The sequence below is a fragment of the Rhinichthys klamathensis genome, unplaced genomic scaffold (genome assembly GCF_029890125.1).
Source record: "Rhinichthys klamathensis goyatoka isolate OS25496 unplaced genomic scaffold, OSU_Roscu_1.1 h1tg000331l_1, whole genome shotgun sequence".
Taxonomy (NCBI): Eukaryota; Metazoa; Chordata; class Actinopteri; order Cypriniformes; family Leuciscidae; genus Rhinichthys; species Rhinichthys klamathensis.
The window spans coordinates 1,571,076-1,588,177 of NW_026606846.1; the positions used below are offsets into that span (position 1 = coordinate 1,571,076).

The following is a 17,102-nucleotide window of genomic DNA, read 5'->3' on the forward strand; positions in this document are numbered from 1 at the left end:
ATAACCTTAACCTCCTGAGACCCAGAAAAAAAAGTTTTTTGAATTTATTTTTTTTCCATGTCATCACACTGTTTAGAGCACAATAAACAAATGGTAAAAAAACACATATATAAAATAATATTTTATTCATACGTTATGCTATGTCCTCTGTAGTGGACGCCAGGACTAAGTTGTTTAAAAAATAAAATGACATGAAATTATATGTATAGGCAAAAACAATGGGATTTTTTTTCAATCACCAATAAATTTTGGGGTTTCAGGATTTTTTCAACCAAAATTTGTATAAAGATTATTCTCAACTATGTTATGAAAGAAATAATGGAATGAATTGATACACCATTTTACTTTTTGCAATATGTGGGTAAAATGGCCATAAATTAATATTCCCATTCAATGCAATGTATCTATACACTGTATCTAATTTGCACATTAATGTGTTCTTGGAGCAACATTTAATGAAAAAAGAAGTGTAATAATTGGAGTAATAATTGGCAACATTTTAATAATAATATCTAATATTTCATAGGAATATTGATGTATAATTTATTTCCATATTCACTTGTTGTGTCTCCCAGAATGCCTGATAAACATGATTTTAGTCCTGATGTCCTCTACAGTGTCCAAGACATTTGGAAAATATGAAATACGGCTGTGCCGTCACATTAGTTACATTAATAAACAATAATTTAGTAGCCTATATCCTTGCCTTGTTTTTGAATAAATAAATCAAATAGTGTAAAATACATTTCAGAGAAAGTTTTTCTCAATCTTTTCCACTGGCCAAAGAGTATTTTTAATTGTTTTATATTTTTAATGGAAACATGGACCTTGTAGTGCATTATTTGCACAAAACTATTTTCTCAGACAATCTGCTATTATCATGATAAGCAATTATCTCTGTAGTTAAAACATTAAAACACAGCATGCCAGAGGAAAAGTGTTTGAAATCATTGCATCCACAACAAATATTTCTATTTATTGAATATAATTTTTTTTTTAACTTCTCAGTAATGATTTAATGTAATTTAAGTGTCTAACTCCATTAATCAGAATGGCATATTTAATCTATATGTTTATATCAGAAGTAAAACATAGTTTTATTTATTTAAACTGTTATTGTGAACATATTTCACAGAACACAGTATTTATGTTTATAATGAAGATTTACGGTTTTAGATAGGCTGCGTCAGTTTCACTAAAGAACAAAGGGATGGATATTTAACAAAGGGATGGACATTTAAAAAGGGATGGATGTTTGCTTCATGTGATAGGCTTGGTGAGTGGAATTATATTTGTATTATCTTTCTGTATACTGTATGTATAATTTTCTTTAGATTGCGGTCTAAAAGTGACCAAAAAGACATTTAGCTCCAGCTCACCATCGGTGTCGCCAAACTGCTCCGTCTCCAAAACGTGCGTACGCACGGCTCAAAGTTTGCTTAAAGGTGCGCACATTCTCCCATCAAGTTTGTTCCCTTTCGAAGGGAACTCAACAATACGTCATCGACGTTATGGGGAACGCCTCAGGCGTGACAGGTGTCTGAAATCACTATCAAATCACGTCAATCACATTGACCGGCGACAGCCCGTGAATCATTAGCGTGAATGATTAACGTGCGACCTGGAAGTATATAAGGGCGCCTTGCAAACATGACAAATCATCTCATCGTCTTCAGGGACTGTTTTGTCTGTAACTGCTTTGAAAATCAGGTAATTATGAAATGCTTTCAGAAGTGTGCAGACCCGTGCTCAAGATATCTGAAGTCGGGTGACACACGCGAACTGTGCATTTTTCTGTCTGGGAATGGAGACGCGCACAGGCAGTTCTCGAGGGAACTGCCTGTACAAATTGTGATCGCGCCGGTCCCTCTTCTCGAGAGAAGAGGGTTCAGCGTCTGGATGTCACAGATGAAGCTCGCCGATCGCCGGGGTGTAATCCTCTCAGACGATGCGGCGGCTGACGAGAAGCTGCAATTGGATGAAGTTTAAAAAAAAAAAAAAAGGAAAACTTAGTCCGGCAGCAAGCGCTCTCCCGGACAAACAGGAGGTGGCTGATGAGGGTGGTAATAATAAGATATTTTCCTGTATCTTCTCAGCTACCCTGCCCCGTGTATGCTGAGCTGGTGGTATTATAGAACGCGCCACGGACAGGCTGCAGCTGCCGTGGCTGCTCGTTGGGGGAGAAATCGCTCGCGATGAGAGCGGTTTTTCCCCAGTCATGGAACCACCAGCTCAGGTGAGCCTTTCATTTCTTCCCGATCTCATACTGAGATCGAGAGGACATGGAAGAACCCATACTCTGCCTGTATCCACCAACATCAGCAGGCTAGTCTCGCTGATGTTGAGAGGATAGGAGAGCGTGGGTATGCGTCGATGGGAAAACAATCGACACTGAGAGCTCAAACCCTGCCAGTTGAATGGCAGAGCATACACGTCAGCGGGTCAGGCCGGTGCTAGCCTGCACATCATGGCGGTGTTGCAGGTACACCAGGCCAATCTGCTGGGGGATCTCGACCAGGGGGTGGGGCCCCTGAGGCGGTTACTGAGCTGCGCCGCAAATGAAAAAATGTGTGTATATATATATATATATATATATATAGCTCTCCGGGATGGCGACGATACTGGCCACGGAGAGACATTTGTGGTTGAACCTGGCCGACATCGGGAAGAAAGAGAAAGGCTTTCTCCTCGATTCGCTGGTTTCGCCCTCTGAGCTTTTCGTTGGAAAGTTCAGAGAGGCGAAGGCGCGCTCAGCTGTATCCAGGACATACATACCGCTGAGATCCGTGTCCACGCCCAGACAGATGGAAGGGCCTGGCCTATCATGGTCCGAGGACCTTAGATAAGGCCAGAGAGCCAGTGTCACCTCTCGTGCGCCTCCTCCGTGGAGTAGTAGGTCGCAGAGGAGGCGCGACTCCCAAAAGAAGAGGGATCTGAGGGAGGTGATCCGGCACAAACGCACGTTGCGTTGGTCATGGATTCTCTTCCCTGAGGGCGTGATTATATCTTAGCCCTTTCCTCTCTTCCCCGACTCCCCAGGCGCTTCTTACATCAGGCCTGAGGCTGGGCTCTTGGTTAGAACAATGTTCTGATGGCCCGCCTCGGCTTGGTTAGTGAGAGTGCCTCTTTCAGGTATGTAAAGGTGGTAGACCCCATGTTCATGAAGAACTGTCTGGTGAGTCTTCACTTCGCACGCCGCAGGTGAGCTGCTGGTCTTTCAAAGAGTATTTTTTGTGATTAAAAAATAATATGTTTCTCTTTACAGACCTCGTTCCCTGTATAGAGTTATGGGGCCATGTCAAGGTAATAAGGTAAGAGAACTTTTTGGGATTATTAGGGCCCTGAAGTCCCCTGCTAGGTGGCCAGTACGGTAACTGTGTTAGCCTTCGGGCTGCTAGGCCACCGTAGGGTAGAGTAGTTGGTCTCTCTTTTAAAAAAAATTTCTTAGAGGTTGACTGGCGCTAGTGCTTCAGTTAGATCTTATGTCCGGCCCACGGGGCCGTTTTTGACTTTTCTGAGTGTTTCGCCCCTTGAGCTCTGTTTGGGTTTTCAGTAGGCTGGCGATTTTGCAGCCCTTTGTATGGAATAATACAGATTATATTCTTTAAGTGGCTGTGGCTCCTCCGAGCCCTCAGATAGATCTATGCTTACAGGCTGGCCCTCACCAGGGCCGCCTCTGTAGCTGGCCTAGGCTATCCCTGGGATATTGAGGCGCTCTGCTTTGTTAGCATTTCTTCCTCTGACTCTTCACTTTGTGAATGTATGTTTTACATCCCTGTATACAGCCTCCTCCCATGGGAGTCGTTAGGCCAAGGCCCGCCCCCTTCTCTGCATTCTGGGGTGACTAGAGTAATGCAGCGTGGTGCAGAGGATGGTTTATAAGGACATGGTAGGCCTCAGTTAGGCCTCCGTGGTATATAAGTCCTTTTGAGCAGGGTTAGGCCGTCTTTCGCTTCACAAAGAAGACTGAGTCTCCTGCCCGACCCTGCCGTGCAGAACTGGCCTACGGATTTAGGCCGCCAGTGTGGGCTTCACTAATACCTTGCTGAGCTACTGCTCAGGCTGTGGGTTGTAGGTGGTTGGCTTTCATTCAAGCCCCACTCCCCTAGGTTGGGCACAGATGTTTTTCTGTTCCCCCTAGAGCCGCTGGCAGGCCCGCACCCTGGTAAACTCTGGGTGAGGTGTGAGTATTCCCCTGTGATTCAGGGTAGGTCTGAGCACTTCACTCCCAGTTCTGTTTTTATCCTACCTCGCACTACTATGGCTCGGGTCGAGTATGAAGTAAGCCTTCACTTCTTCTTTGGTCGAAGTTCGCTCCCCTGAAGCCAGAGCATTGCCCTGTGCTGACGCCCATGCATAGATGGTAGGCCCCTGACTAACTGGGGCCTCCACTGAGGCAGAGTGACGTATGTTGTACTCCCCTTGTTCTAAGGGTATTAGCTCTCTATGCTGAGTACACTGCCATGGGCAATGTGATTTCCCACATGCTGTGATTATCAGGTAGCAGGCCTCACCAGGCCTCCCTGAGGGTGAGTTCCCCACGTACTATCGCTATCAGGTAGTAGGCCTCTCTAGGCCTCCCTGTAGGTGACCACATACTGTTGCTATCAGGTAGTAGGCCTCACCAGGCCTCCCTGAAGGTGAGTTCCCACAGACTGTAGCAATCAGGTAGTAGGCCTCACCAGGCCTCCCTGAAGGTGAGCTCCCCACATACTGTGGTTGTAAGGTAGCAGGCCTCACCGGGCCTCCCTGAAGGTGAGCTCCCCACATACTGTGGTTATCAGGTAGTAGGCCTCTCTAGGCCTCCCTGTGGGTGACCACATACTGTTGCTATCAGGTAGTAGGCCTTACCAGGCCTCCCTGAAGGTGAGTTCCCACAGACTGTAGTAATTAGGTAGTAGGCCTCACCAGGCCTCCCTGAAGGTGGAGCACCCCACATACTGGGGTTATCAGGTAGTAGGCCTCTCCGGGCCTCCCTGTAATGTTTCTCTAATGGTGCTGGGTTTATGAAGCTAGTGGCCTCTTGCTATCAGTTTCAGCTAGCCTTAATAGGCAGCTGCTGAGGGCGAGCTTGCGCCCTGGCTCGCTAAAGTGTTTATTCTCTGCTATTTGTTCCCTCCTGGAACCTTTCCTGCCTACAGCCTGGTTTGCCTACCAGGCAGACCTTGTGCTCCCCTCACTGAGGGTCTCTATGAGCATGCGGCTTCCTGAGTCTGGTCAGACGGTCGTAGGCCTCTCGTGAGGCCTCCCGGTTAGATCAGCCATTAGGCCTTCACAGGCCTCCTCAGTGTTTGCAAACACTGGGTTGATCCATGGATCGAGTAGAGAAACTCCCCTCGCTAGCAAGGGTCATAAAGCACTATGCTGAGTCATACTCTCCGGGATATCCCGTCTCTGAGATCCGGGCCGAGTGGTTCACTGCCAGCGTCGCAGTCCCTTGGGTTGGATGCCTTACTTAAGGCTTTTTTCCAGAGGCTCTGTCTTCGGACAGACAGGAAGTGGCCAGACTAAGTGTCTATGTATCTGACGCCAGGTCAGGCCGTCCTGGTGGCATATCGGGGTGAGTACGTTCCCCTGAATAGTGACTGGCTGGGGTTCCTTCGGATTCCCTAGCCACATTCCCTAGAAGGGGCCCCTTCTAATTGAAGTTGTGGTCCTAAGCCTTTGAGCAGGCCCAGGTAGGCTTTCATTTAACTATGTTTATGGAGGTTTTCCTGTTAGGCTTATAGCTTGGGCTTTGACCGTAGGGAATGCTGTCACTGACAGCCCAGTGTGACCTGAGGGTGAGTGGTTCTAGCATTTCATTTGAATTTGCTGGTTCGGACAGTTGTCACTGCCTGAGGGCATGCACTCCCCTCAGCATGGCGGCGTGGGTATATCGTTCCCCATAACGTCGATGACGTATTGTTGAGTTCCCTTCGAAAGGGAACGTCTCAGGTTACAAATGTAACCTTTGTTCCCTGAGAACAGGGAACGAGACAATACGTCTCCCTGCCATGCCTCGGGGCTTGCCTGCCGTACAGTCCCTTCAGACGATAAGGTGATTTGTCATGTTTGCAAGGCGCCCTTATATACTTCCAGGTCGCACGTTAATCATTCACGCTAATGATTCACGGGCTGTCGCCGGTCAATGTGATTGACGTGATTTGATAGTGATTTCAGACACCTGTCACGCCTGAGGCGTTCCCCATAACGTCGATGACGTATTGTCTCGTTCCCTGTTCTCAGGGAACAAAGGTTACATTTGTAACCTGAGACGTTTTTTATAGATCACAACCTTTGCGTGGAAACTGGCGTACGTACGTTTCAGGCCCCGTTTTGTGCGTACGCACGCTTTATAAATGAGACCCCAGAAGCTTTAGAGAATCTCTCAGCAGTGCAGATTGCATAATAATAATATATTATTCTCATGTTATTCCCAAATCTTCTCATGAATTTACCTATATCAAATTTGAGTAACTCCCAATTATTACTAAAAGAGCGTTCCCTTACAGCTTTTTTCCAATAATGACTAATGAAATAGTTCAATTTTAGTCTAACGGTATTATGGGTGTTTCTCAAAACCAAGAATGCAAAGAACGGACTTGTGTTCTTCGGGAGAACGCTCTTGCTAGTTGTTCTTGGAAGAATGAACTCACAAGGTGACGAGCACACAGAATGCTGCTGACAGTTTGAGACGATGTGTTCTTGCTGGTATTGCGCAATAATTCCCCCGCACAGACACCGTCTGCAGTACCCAAACATAACGAGAATTATTGACGATAACAGCCAGGCTGCAATGGTCTCTTGGCTGTGGGGAAAAACGAGTCTGTGAGCAAACTGGCCGGTTGGCTCGATAGCTAACGTTACACCCGCAGGCGCTTACGGAGATTCTCACTTCCGAAAACGTTTGAGCACATTTTCGATTAGCCATACATTTTCGTAAAAATGCCAATATTTGAAATCTACACAGTTGATTTCTCGCATCAAATGTTCTCAGAAGTGAATTTAGTGATGAAATAGTGTACATAATTGTAGAAAAACGAAATACTGTATTGACCTGCCTCTCCTTCCTCGAATGCCGAATTGAATGCTGGGATATTTCTGCCGTCAAGTCAACACAAGTTACCAACCGATGCATCCTTGGTAAAATGGGCGTGTCAAGAACACATCCGGGATTTTTAACTGTTCTTGCCAAAATGCAAACTTGTGTATTGGGACAGTACTTGGGCCACAAAAGATGACGTTTCACAAGAACACAAGGACACAAGTACAGACAAGAACACAGATTGAGAAAGGCCCTATGAGTGTCATGATCCCGGTATCCTCCTCTTAGGGGGCTTTTACACTGGGCTCGTTTGCTGCGGTCCGAGCCCGAACGCGTTTGTTCCCGGCGCCCCCGCAGCGTTGGTCTGGTTTCACACACAACTTGATTCTATCAAACCCTGGTGCGTTTGCGTGCATATGACGTCATCGCAAACGTGCACGGCGCATGATAGAAAACAGAACGTGGGTCAATATTGTGTTTTTATTAATTCGCTGCTATTATGCGCAGTCGAGTGAACACTACAGGTTCACTGTGCGTGTGTCACATAAGGTGGACTTCTGCTGCTTGCAAACGGACTCTTTTTAGGAGACCAACTTTGTTGCCCTGATTCCACGCGCAATGCACGAATACACTGCACGCAGGCTCACTCTCGCTCGTATCCAAGGTAAATAAACACTATCATCCCTTACAAGCGTTTTATTGAACTAAATACACCACAATAAGCTAAAAACGCATGCGCAGGTTACTTTACTTCCTGAACAAGTGCGCACCCGAGTCCGTGTTGCTTTCACATTCACGCGAACCGCGGCACGGTTCGGGAGCAACCGAACTCAGACCACCTCCTCCAGGTAGTCTCGGGTTCGGTACCCCAGTGCGCACCCGGGTCCCATGACAGCGTTCACATTAGCGATTTTTCATGCGAACCGTGCCCCGTTCCGAACTAAACTGCCAGTGTGAAAGCCCCCTTACACTCTACCACCCTCTTCTGGTCACACTCTTTATTACACCCATTTACACACACACATTCCCATTCATTATCTCATCCGCTCTCAGCTGTCTCTCATCACCGCATCACTCTACCTCTTCTCCTCCCCAGCTGTTTCCCACTTTCTCTGATTTGACTCTCTATTTCTAGTCTTCTCTATCCTTTGTTCATTGTCAGATTATTGCCATATGTTACGTACCAGTGTGCCTGCTGAACCAAGCCCTGTCTCTGTCGTGTCGTGTCCTGTCTGGTGCGTGCCTCCATCTGTCTACCTTATTACCTCGTCTCTGCTTTGTTACATCTTCAGCTAACGTGAGTGGTCAAGGATTGGCGTCCCCGTGCTTTCTACGGTCCCAGCCTGTCTCATCCTCCGGGGATTCCCGTTGCCGGCCCTGTTCGCATACTTCTGTTTATTTACTGATAGACTTTCTGTTTTCCTTTGGATGAGACTATCTTCAGTTGGATTTATTCGCCTTGTGGCCACCTGTGTTACTTTACCAGAACTATTAAACATTGTCAAACTGCCTTTTGCTTTTGGGTCCTCTCTCCTACACGTGACAATGAGATAATAGAGAACTATTTAATTTCCAATATGATAATTTAATCGATTTTAAAGCACTAACAGAGTGTTTAATTTTTATAAAAATAGCCTTATGGTCAGTTAGGGGTGGTGGAAGAATATCAACAAAAGTACTATGAATGTCAATAGATTTAGAGATCAGCCAAAAGTCTATACGAGAGAGGTGAGAAGCAGCCTTGTTGCTCCAGGTAAAAGCTTTAGTTTAAGGGAATTTGGTCCTCCAGACATCATCAATCACATCAAGTCTCTCCATGAATTGAATAAACTTTGAATTAAGTGATGAGGGTTGACCAGGTGGCCATTTATCAAGAACACTGTCAATTGCAATATTGAAATCCCCACCTATAGGCCAAGCAAATACTTTGGATTTTTTTTCAGCCAGTATAGTAGTCTACTTTCAATAAACTCAAGAAAACTTGCTTTCTCAGACCTTGAATTAAAACCATAAATATTGGCCCAAATAATAAAAGTTGAATAAATAAATAAAAGTCTGTTGGCGCGTTTTCGATCATTTACAGTTGCTGCTGATGACGTCACCGCTCGCTCGCGCCGTCTCTTCCGTCATTGAGTTTCAGTGCGCATGCGCTGCTGTGCTGAGGCGGGATAGATTTCAGTGAACGAGAACGATTAACTAAACTAGTTTCAGCGTCGAGTCTTCTGAGGCGAGGAGAGCAGTTCACGGTATTTCTCATATTCACACACACTTTATACAGTTTGATTAAGCGACAGGCTCATTTCTGTATTGTTTTCATCGATCACAGCGATACTTGTGTGTCTTTTGTGGCGTCTTCCTCCTGAAATACACATTTAGTGCAGCAGCAGCGAGCCTGAGGAGAATATGTGGAGTTCATTCAGACCTGAGCGAGTGTGTGTGCTTTTGTGTTCGTTTGTGTGATTGTTTCGAAGTTTGGAGTGAGAACTTTTTCACTGAATGTCAAGTCAAAAGTCAAAGTTTGACATCTGTGAGTGGAATTTATAGGAATCTGTTGAATGACGGACACATAACTCGGTTTTGTATAAGTTAACGTTGATTCTTTACTGGAGAACTGGATTAATCACATGTAGATTTTGGACCAACTAACGTTACCACTGTACAGGTTTCGTGTCCTCACTACGGATTCCCCAACAGTAGTGCTAATGTTCTACAGAATCGATCTCAAGTGTCATTATTAAAATATAGTCTACTGCTAAATACTTTACATTGAGCCATATTAAATCAATAAATACATTGATTGATCGAACATGACTGTTAATTCACTTTGATATAGAACATTATAATGTTATATGCAATCTTTCTAAGTGAAGAGAAGGATGTGTAAAGGGAAGGAAGTGGGGGACTTTACTCTGTGGGCTGTGGAGACAAACGGCAGTGTGTGTGTTTGTGGTGTCCAGAAGTATCTGAGGTTCTGTTTGTCTTACAAAGCAGAACATTTGCTTGTCCAGAAAAAAAATGAGATATGCTTTGACATATTTAAATCTGCATATTTATGATATTTGAACCTTTATAAAGGGCTTTCGGGGGGAAAGTAATCGTTTGAAATACATGCTTCATCTTTTATTTTAAAGGGATCCCTGGTTATTAAGACGTGGCTTAAAATAATGAAAATGATGCCTCTTACTGAAATATGTTGTAGAAAAGCCATCAAAGATGTATATTTTTAAAAATCACATCGTTTTATACATATTTTGAACTATTTGATGCGCCATTATTCGGATGACGTAAAATGGTTGCACTCCGTGAGCTACTAGCGCTATCTGTTGCTATTTTTATCACAATACGTCTCGAATTAGGCCACGTTTACACATGGCTGGGTATTTAGAGAAACGAATATTTCCCCCTCCTCCGTTTTCAATAATAACATTGTGCACACACCCGCATAAATACGCCGCGAGTGCCATCATATCTACGCCAAACCTATGGGGGGCAGTGTAGGGAGAAGGATAAAGCCATGCAAGCCAATCAGACTCCTCAGAATCGACAAGAGAGAACCTAAAACCCCGTTTCTCCCAGTTGACACGACAACACATAACCGGCGTTTTCAGAAATTTCTACTTTGGCCGGAGTTTTTAGAAATAATCGTTTTCTGTGATAAAAACGGGGTTTTCGTGTAAATGAGAGGCCAAACCGCAGGGAAATATCTGCGTTTTCCCTTCGTGTAAACGGGGCCTTAGACGGATAAAATACTGACATGACCACAGCTACTGAAAGAGCGTACAGGTGGCGATGGATATAAGTATGGGTTTAAACCAAATGCTGTACCATGAATTTTTCCCCACAAGGAGTGTAAACGCCACAGCTATCGAGGGAAATCCGCGGATAGGAACTTCTCTAGCGGCCGCGATTCATGATTAGCGTCGGCATGTTGACATCCTGACAGATAGCATCTAACGTTCCTTGTTTCAGCCGTTTGTAAGCTATTTTAGTAGCTGTGGTCTACTAAAAGACTCAAAGGCATCAAGGCTAAAGTAGAGAGAATAAAGTTTTTATAAAGTTTTTTCGTCCACAGGTATCTACACCACACTCGGCCACACTCGGCCTCTCTCGCGCGCAGACGCACTCGGCCGCACTCGGCCTCTCTCGCGCGCAGACGCACTCGGCCACACTCGGCCTCTCTCGCGCGCAGACGCACTCGGCCACTCTCTCGCGCAGACGCACTCGGCCACACTCGGCCTCTCTCTCGCGCAGACGCACTCGGCCACACTCGGCCTCTCTCTCGCGCGCGCGTAGACGCACTCGGCCACACTCGGCCTCTCTCGCGCGCGCAGACGCACTCGGCCACACTCGGCCTCTCTCGCGCGCGCAGACGCACTCGGCCTCTCTCTCTCTCGCGCGCAGACGCACTCGGCCCCTCTCTCTCGCGCGCAGACGCACTCGGCCACACTCGGCCTCTCTCTCTCGCGCGCAGACGCACTCGGCCCCTCTCTCTCGCGCGCAGACGCACTCGGCCACACTCGGCCTCTCTCTCTCGCGCGCAGACACACTCGGCCTCTCTCTCGCGCGCAGACGCACTCGGCCACACTCGGCCTCTCTCTCGCGCGCAGACTCTCTCGGCCACACTCGGCCTCTCTCTCGCGCAGACGCACTCGGCCACACTCGGCCTCTCTCTCGCGCGCGTAGACGCACTCGGCCACACTCGGCCTCTCTCTCTCGCGCGCTTAGCCACACTCGGCATCTCTCGCGCGCAGACGCACTCGGCCACACTCGGCCACACTCGGCCTCTCTCTCGCGCGCAGACGCACTCGGCCACACTCGGCCTCTCTCTCTCGCGCGCAGACGCACTCAGCCTCCCTCTCGCAGGCAGACACACTCGGCCTCTCTCTCGCGCGCAGACGCACTCAGCCTCCCTCTCGCAGGCAGACACACTCGGCCTCTCTCTCGCGCGCGTAGACGCACTCGGCCACACTCGGCCTCTCTCTCGCGCGCGTAGACGCACTCGGCCACACTCGGCCTCTCTCTCGCGCGCGTAGACGCACTCGGCCACACTCGGCCTCTCTCGCGCGCGCGTAGACGCACTCGGCCACACTCGGCCTCTCGCGCGCGCGTAGACGCACTCGGCCACACTCGGCCACACTCGGCCACACTCGGCCACACTCGGCCACACTCGGCCTCTCTCTCGCGCGCGTAGACGCACTCGGCCACTCTCTCGCGCGCGTAGACGCACTCGGCCACTCTCTCGCGCGCGTAGACGCACTCGGCCACTCTCTCGCGCGCGTAGACGCACTCGGCCACTCTCTCGCGCGCGTAGACGCACTCGGCCACTCTCTCGCGCGCGTAGACGCACTCGGCCACTCTCTCGCGCGCGTAGACGCACTCGGCCACTCTCTCGCGCGCGTAGACGCACTCGGCCACTCTCTCGCGCGCGTAGACGCACTCGGCCACTCTCTCGCGCGCGTAGACGCACTCGGCCACTCTCTCGCGCGCGTAGACGCACTCGGCCACTCTCTCGCGCGCGTAGACGCACTCGGCCACTCTCTCGCGCGCGTAGACGCACTCGGCCACTCTCTCGCGCGCGTAGACGCACTCGGCCACTCTCTCGCGCGCGTAGACGCACTCGGCCACTCTCTCGCGCGCGTAGACGCACTCGGCCACTCTCTCGCGCGCGTAGACGCACTCGGCCACTCTCTCGCGCGCGTAGACGCACTCGGCCACTCTCTCGCGCGCGTAGACGCACTCGGCCACTCTCTCGCGCGCGTAGACGCACTCGGCCACTCTCTCGCGCGCGTAGACGCACTCGGCCACTCTCTCGCGCGCGTAGACGCACTCGGCCACTCTCTCGCGCGCGTAGACGCACTCGGCCACTCTCTCGCGCGCGTAGACGCACTCGGCCACTCTCTCGCGCGCGTAGACGCACTCGGCCACTCTCTCGCGCGCGTAGACGCACTCGGCCACTCTCTCGCGCGCGTAGACGCACTCGGCCACTCTCTCGCGCGCGTAGACGCACTCGGCCACTCTCTCGCGCGCGTAGACGCACTCGGCCACTCTCTCGCGCGCGTAGACGCACTCGGCCACTCTCTCGCGCGCGTAGACGCACTCGGCCACTCTCTCGCGCGCGTAGACGCACTCGGCCACTCTCTCGCGCGCGTAGACGCACTCGGCCACACTCGGCCTCTCTCTCTCTCTCGCGCAGACGCACTCGGCCGCACTCGGCCTCTCTCTCGCGCGCGTAGACGCACTCGGCCGCACTCGGCCGCACTCGGCCGCACTCGGCCACACTCAGCCTCTCTCGCGCGCGCAGACGCACTCGGCCACACTCGGCCTCTCTCTCGCGCGCAGAAGCACTCGGCCACACTCGGCCTCTCTCTCGCGCGCAGACGCACTCGGCCTCCCTCTCGCAGGCAGACACACTCGGCCTCTCTCTCGCGCGCAGAAGCACTCGGCCACATTTGGCCTCTCTCTCTCGCGCGCAGAAGCACTCGGCCACTTTCTCGCGCGCGTAGACGCACTCGGCCGCACTCGGCCGCACTCGGCCGCACTCGGCCACACTCGGCCTCTCTCTCGCGCGCGCAGACGCACTCGGCCACACTCGGCCTCTCTCGCGCGCGCAGACGCACTCGGCCACACTCGGCCTCTCTCGCGCGCGCAGACGCACTCGGCCACACTCGGCCTCTCTCGCGCGCGCGTAGACGCACTCGGCCACACTCGGCCTCTCTCTCGCGCGCGCAGACGCACTCGGCCATACTCGGCCTCTCTCTCTCGCGCGCGTAGACGCACTCGGCCACACTCGGCCTCTCTCTCGCGCGCGTAGACGCACTCGGCCACACTGATGGGATTATGATCAGAGAAACTATGATCGCATCTCAATTTCACTCAGCAGTATCACATGATGTTCTTAAATCTTCCTGTTATGGCTCCGTGTCGTGAATTGAAAGCGCTTCAGACGATTCAGTGCGTGAGGAACTGAACAGAATATTCAAACTGATTCGTGAACCGATTTAGACAGATCTGCCAACCTGTTTGATGAAGTCTTTGAACAGAATCGACTCATTTGATTCATTTATAAATTTAGCATTGCGCATGCCCATAAAAAAGATACAGCACGCTTGGAATAAACTCATTTAACAACATGTATTGCATTAAAATAAAGTAACGAGAGGAACGTCGCCCAACCAGAGTTTCCGCTAGAAAAAAATGGTAACAGTCAAAGTGACCGGCAGAGGTTTCGTTTAACGGACATTTTGGATATGCCGGTCAAATATCGCCTCTTAATTAGTCAAGTTGAGGAAAACTGGAGGCAGGCTATGTAACTTAAAAAATTACATAATCAGGCCGTATAGAATGCAACATGTTATTATTAGCCTAACTTTCAAATAGACGGAAAAAAACATGAGCGTCCGATTGGCGTCAATCAACACCAATTGTTTTTTACTATGGTTTCACACACATTCACTTTTTGAAACATTGAGGCACGGATGTACCTAATACAAATAAATAAAACATCTCCAGTTAACTAGCAGATCATTAATTTAGTTCGCTATTAAATAAGAGATCTAGCGCTAAAATCAGTTGTTTTTGAAATCAAGCTGAGCGCTCGTGTCCGCTGCTATCAGTTGCATGGACGGCGCGCTGTTGCGCAATCTTCACTCGGACGCGCGTTTCAATCCATCGCTGTTGCGGAGACTCTACACAGGCGAAGCACTGCTACTTGGGCGCAGAGATATCACGCAACACCTGAAATAAAGCTTGCCACAAAGAACAGGCGAAAGTAATGATTATGCATGAAACATTTGAATTGTTGATAAATTGATAAAGTTGACGATGCAGACTCGCCATCTTCGCATTAGTGAACGTGCCTAGAGAGAGAAATGCACACTTCATATGATTGTCCACTATATTTGCTTCTTATTTATTAATCCAGGCAAATTTGTTGATGAAACATTGATTAAAATGAAGATACAATTTATACAAAACGAAATAAACTTTAAAGAAAGGCTTTCTACAAAACAAAACTAAATAAGTGGTCAAAATCTGACCCATTCCAAATGTTTTCCGATATATTGGTCATCTTATGATCCTATCTTACTCATCTCATGCGGTTCCCTTTTCATATAATCAACATAGATGAAATAAGAAATAATAACATTATATTATTTATAAATATGAAACGTATATTTAAGTTTTTTAACTTATAATAAGCGTCACACCGCTCCGCTTTGCTCACATGCTCTGGTGTGTAGCCTATGCATGTGTGCGTGCATGTGGTGGAGGGGTGCAATTTTCGTATAATAATCAACCCAGCGCTCTTCGAATATTATTTTTGCTTGAAAATTTCGTTTTGTATAAATTGTATCTTAATTTTAATCAATGTTTCATCAACAAATTTGCCTGGATTAATAAATAAGAAGCAAATTAGTGGACAATATAATCAGGACACACGCGTGCACACTTCTCTCTATAGGCGCGTTCACTACTGCGAAGATGGCGAGTCTGCATCGTCAACTTTATCAATTTATCAACTTTATCAATAATTCAAATGTTTAATGCATAATCATTACTTTATTTCAGGTGTTGCGTGATATCTCTGCGCCCAAGTAGCAGTGCTGCGCCTGTGCTTCCAAACATGCATTTGCCCACCTATAAAATGTAGGGGAGACCGTGAATAACCCCAATTTAAATAAAAAATGGTGGAGTGTTCCTTTAAGGCTAGCCTGCCTGGGCCTGGCCATATCTGAAACGTCTCACTCAATCGTTCGTTGTTTAGGTCTATATTACAGCCGTTCTAGGCGTGCGCTTTATTTGAAATGCTGCATGCGATGTTGTTTAATAACTTCCAAACAGTAGAGCCTGTTCCTTTATAACATAGCCAAAGGTCGGTGTATTTTTGCTTTATACATTTTAGGCTTATTCTCAAATTCATATTGTGTTAGGGGGGCGGGATTATTACGCAATTTTAATCGGACAATTTGACCGGAGAGATTTAATTTTGTCTGACATTTCATTTTTTTCCCGGCCAATGTCCGGTAATTACTGGACAACGGAAACCCTGCGTAACAAAGTAAAAGTATACAACTTGTGTCCCTGACAGGAAAACACCCTGCGTGATCTGTGACTGTAGGCGTGGCGTCAATCAAATATACTACACGTTGGAATTGCGCGGAAATATAACGATATTCGAAAAAGCTGTTTTATGATCCCAACCCAACTTTGAGAATAGATTAACGGCGATATTTTTTTTATTGCCCGATAAGAGTCTCACGTTAACGCAGCACATTAACGCCGATAACGGCCCACCACTAGTCAGAACATTAGGAAACTGACACATAATAATATAGAATTACTAGGCTATATAAGATGTATTGAAGCTCGATAAATGGACAACAATATAAATAAAAGCAACAATTAAGAATTAGCACTATGCACTTCTCTCTTTTGGTCAGTATACAAAAACTTTTCGGTTAACATAATGTTGTCTACAATTAGCCCTAAATCACACTATTTCATATTTATTTATTATAATGTATTCAATAAACCAAACTCCAGTGTTACTCATCTTACGAATTATTAACAAAGGAATTATTTTGACCCTCGCAAAATAAAAAGTGGAAAGAGATAACAAGTGAATTCAGGCCTACCTCATGTTGCACGTTTGCACTTTTTGAGAAAAACAATGGCACAATAAAAACAGATTTTTCAGATCTATGTCCAAGATTGAAGATATTAGATCTAATAAATCCCCTCCTTTGACTTTTCTATCCATTTCCTCTTGAGTGCTCTGTTTTTAATCAGTTCGTGCCGGTGTCTCTTGTCTCACTGAGGGAGATCTTTGTTAAAATGAAATTATCCCCATCTTGCATGGACATTGTCCCTCCACATCTTTTAAAGGACTCATTTGAAGCTATTGGTCCTTCTGTTCTTGCAATTATTAATAGTAGCCTGGCCTCGGGAGTTGTACTTAAGTCTTTTAAACATGCAGCAGTGAAACCAGTAATCAAGAAATCTAACCTGGATTCATCAGTCTCTGCTAATTTTAGACCCATCTCGAAACTTTCATTTCAAAATGTTCATTTCTGTC

At 47.6% G+C, this 17,102-nt stretch overlaps 2 protein-coding genes across 5 annotated transcripts in view; one reads left to right on the forward strand and one right to left on the reverse strand.

The window, feature by feature from the left end:
- The window catches only part of LOC130105976 (zinc finger protein 436-like), a 274,724-nt gene that overhangs the window by 184,642 nt on the left and 72,980 nt on the right, over positions 1 to 17,102 (reverse strand). The window lies entirely within an intron of this gene.
- The window catches only part of LOC130105981 (zinc finger protein OZF-like), a 53,113-nt gene continuing 45,247 nt past the window's right edge, over positions 9,237 to 17,102 (forward strand). For all 3 annotated transcript variants that reach the window (XR_008809688.1, XR_008809687.1, XM_056272181.1), the window contains exon 1: positions 9,237 to 9,273. The gene's annotated coding sequence lies outside the window, so the exon portion shown is untranslated. The remainder of the gene's footprint in view (positions 9,274 to 17,102) is intronic.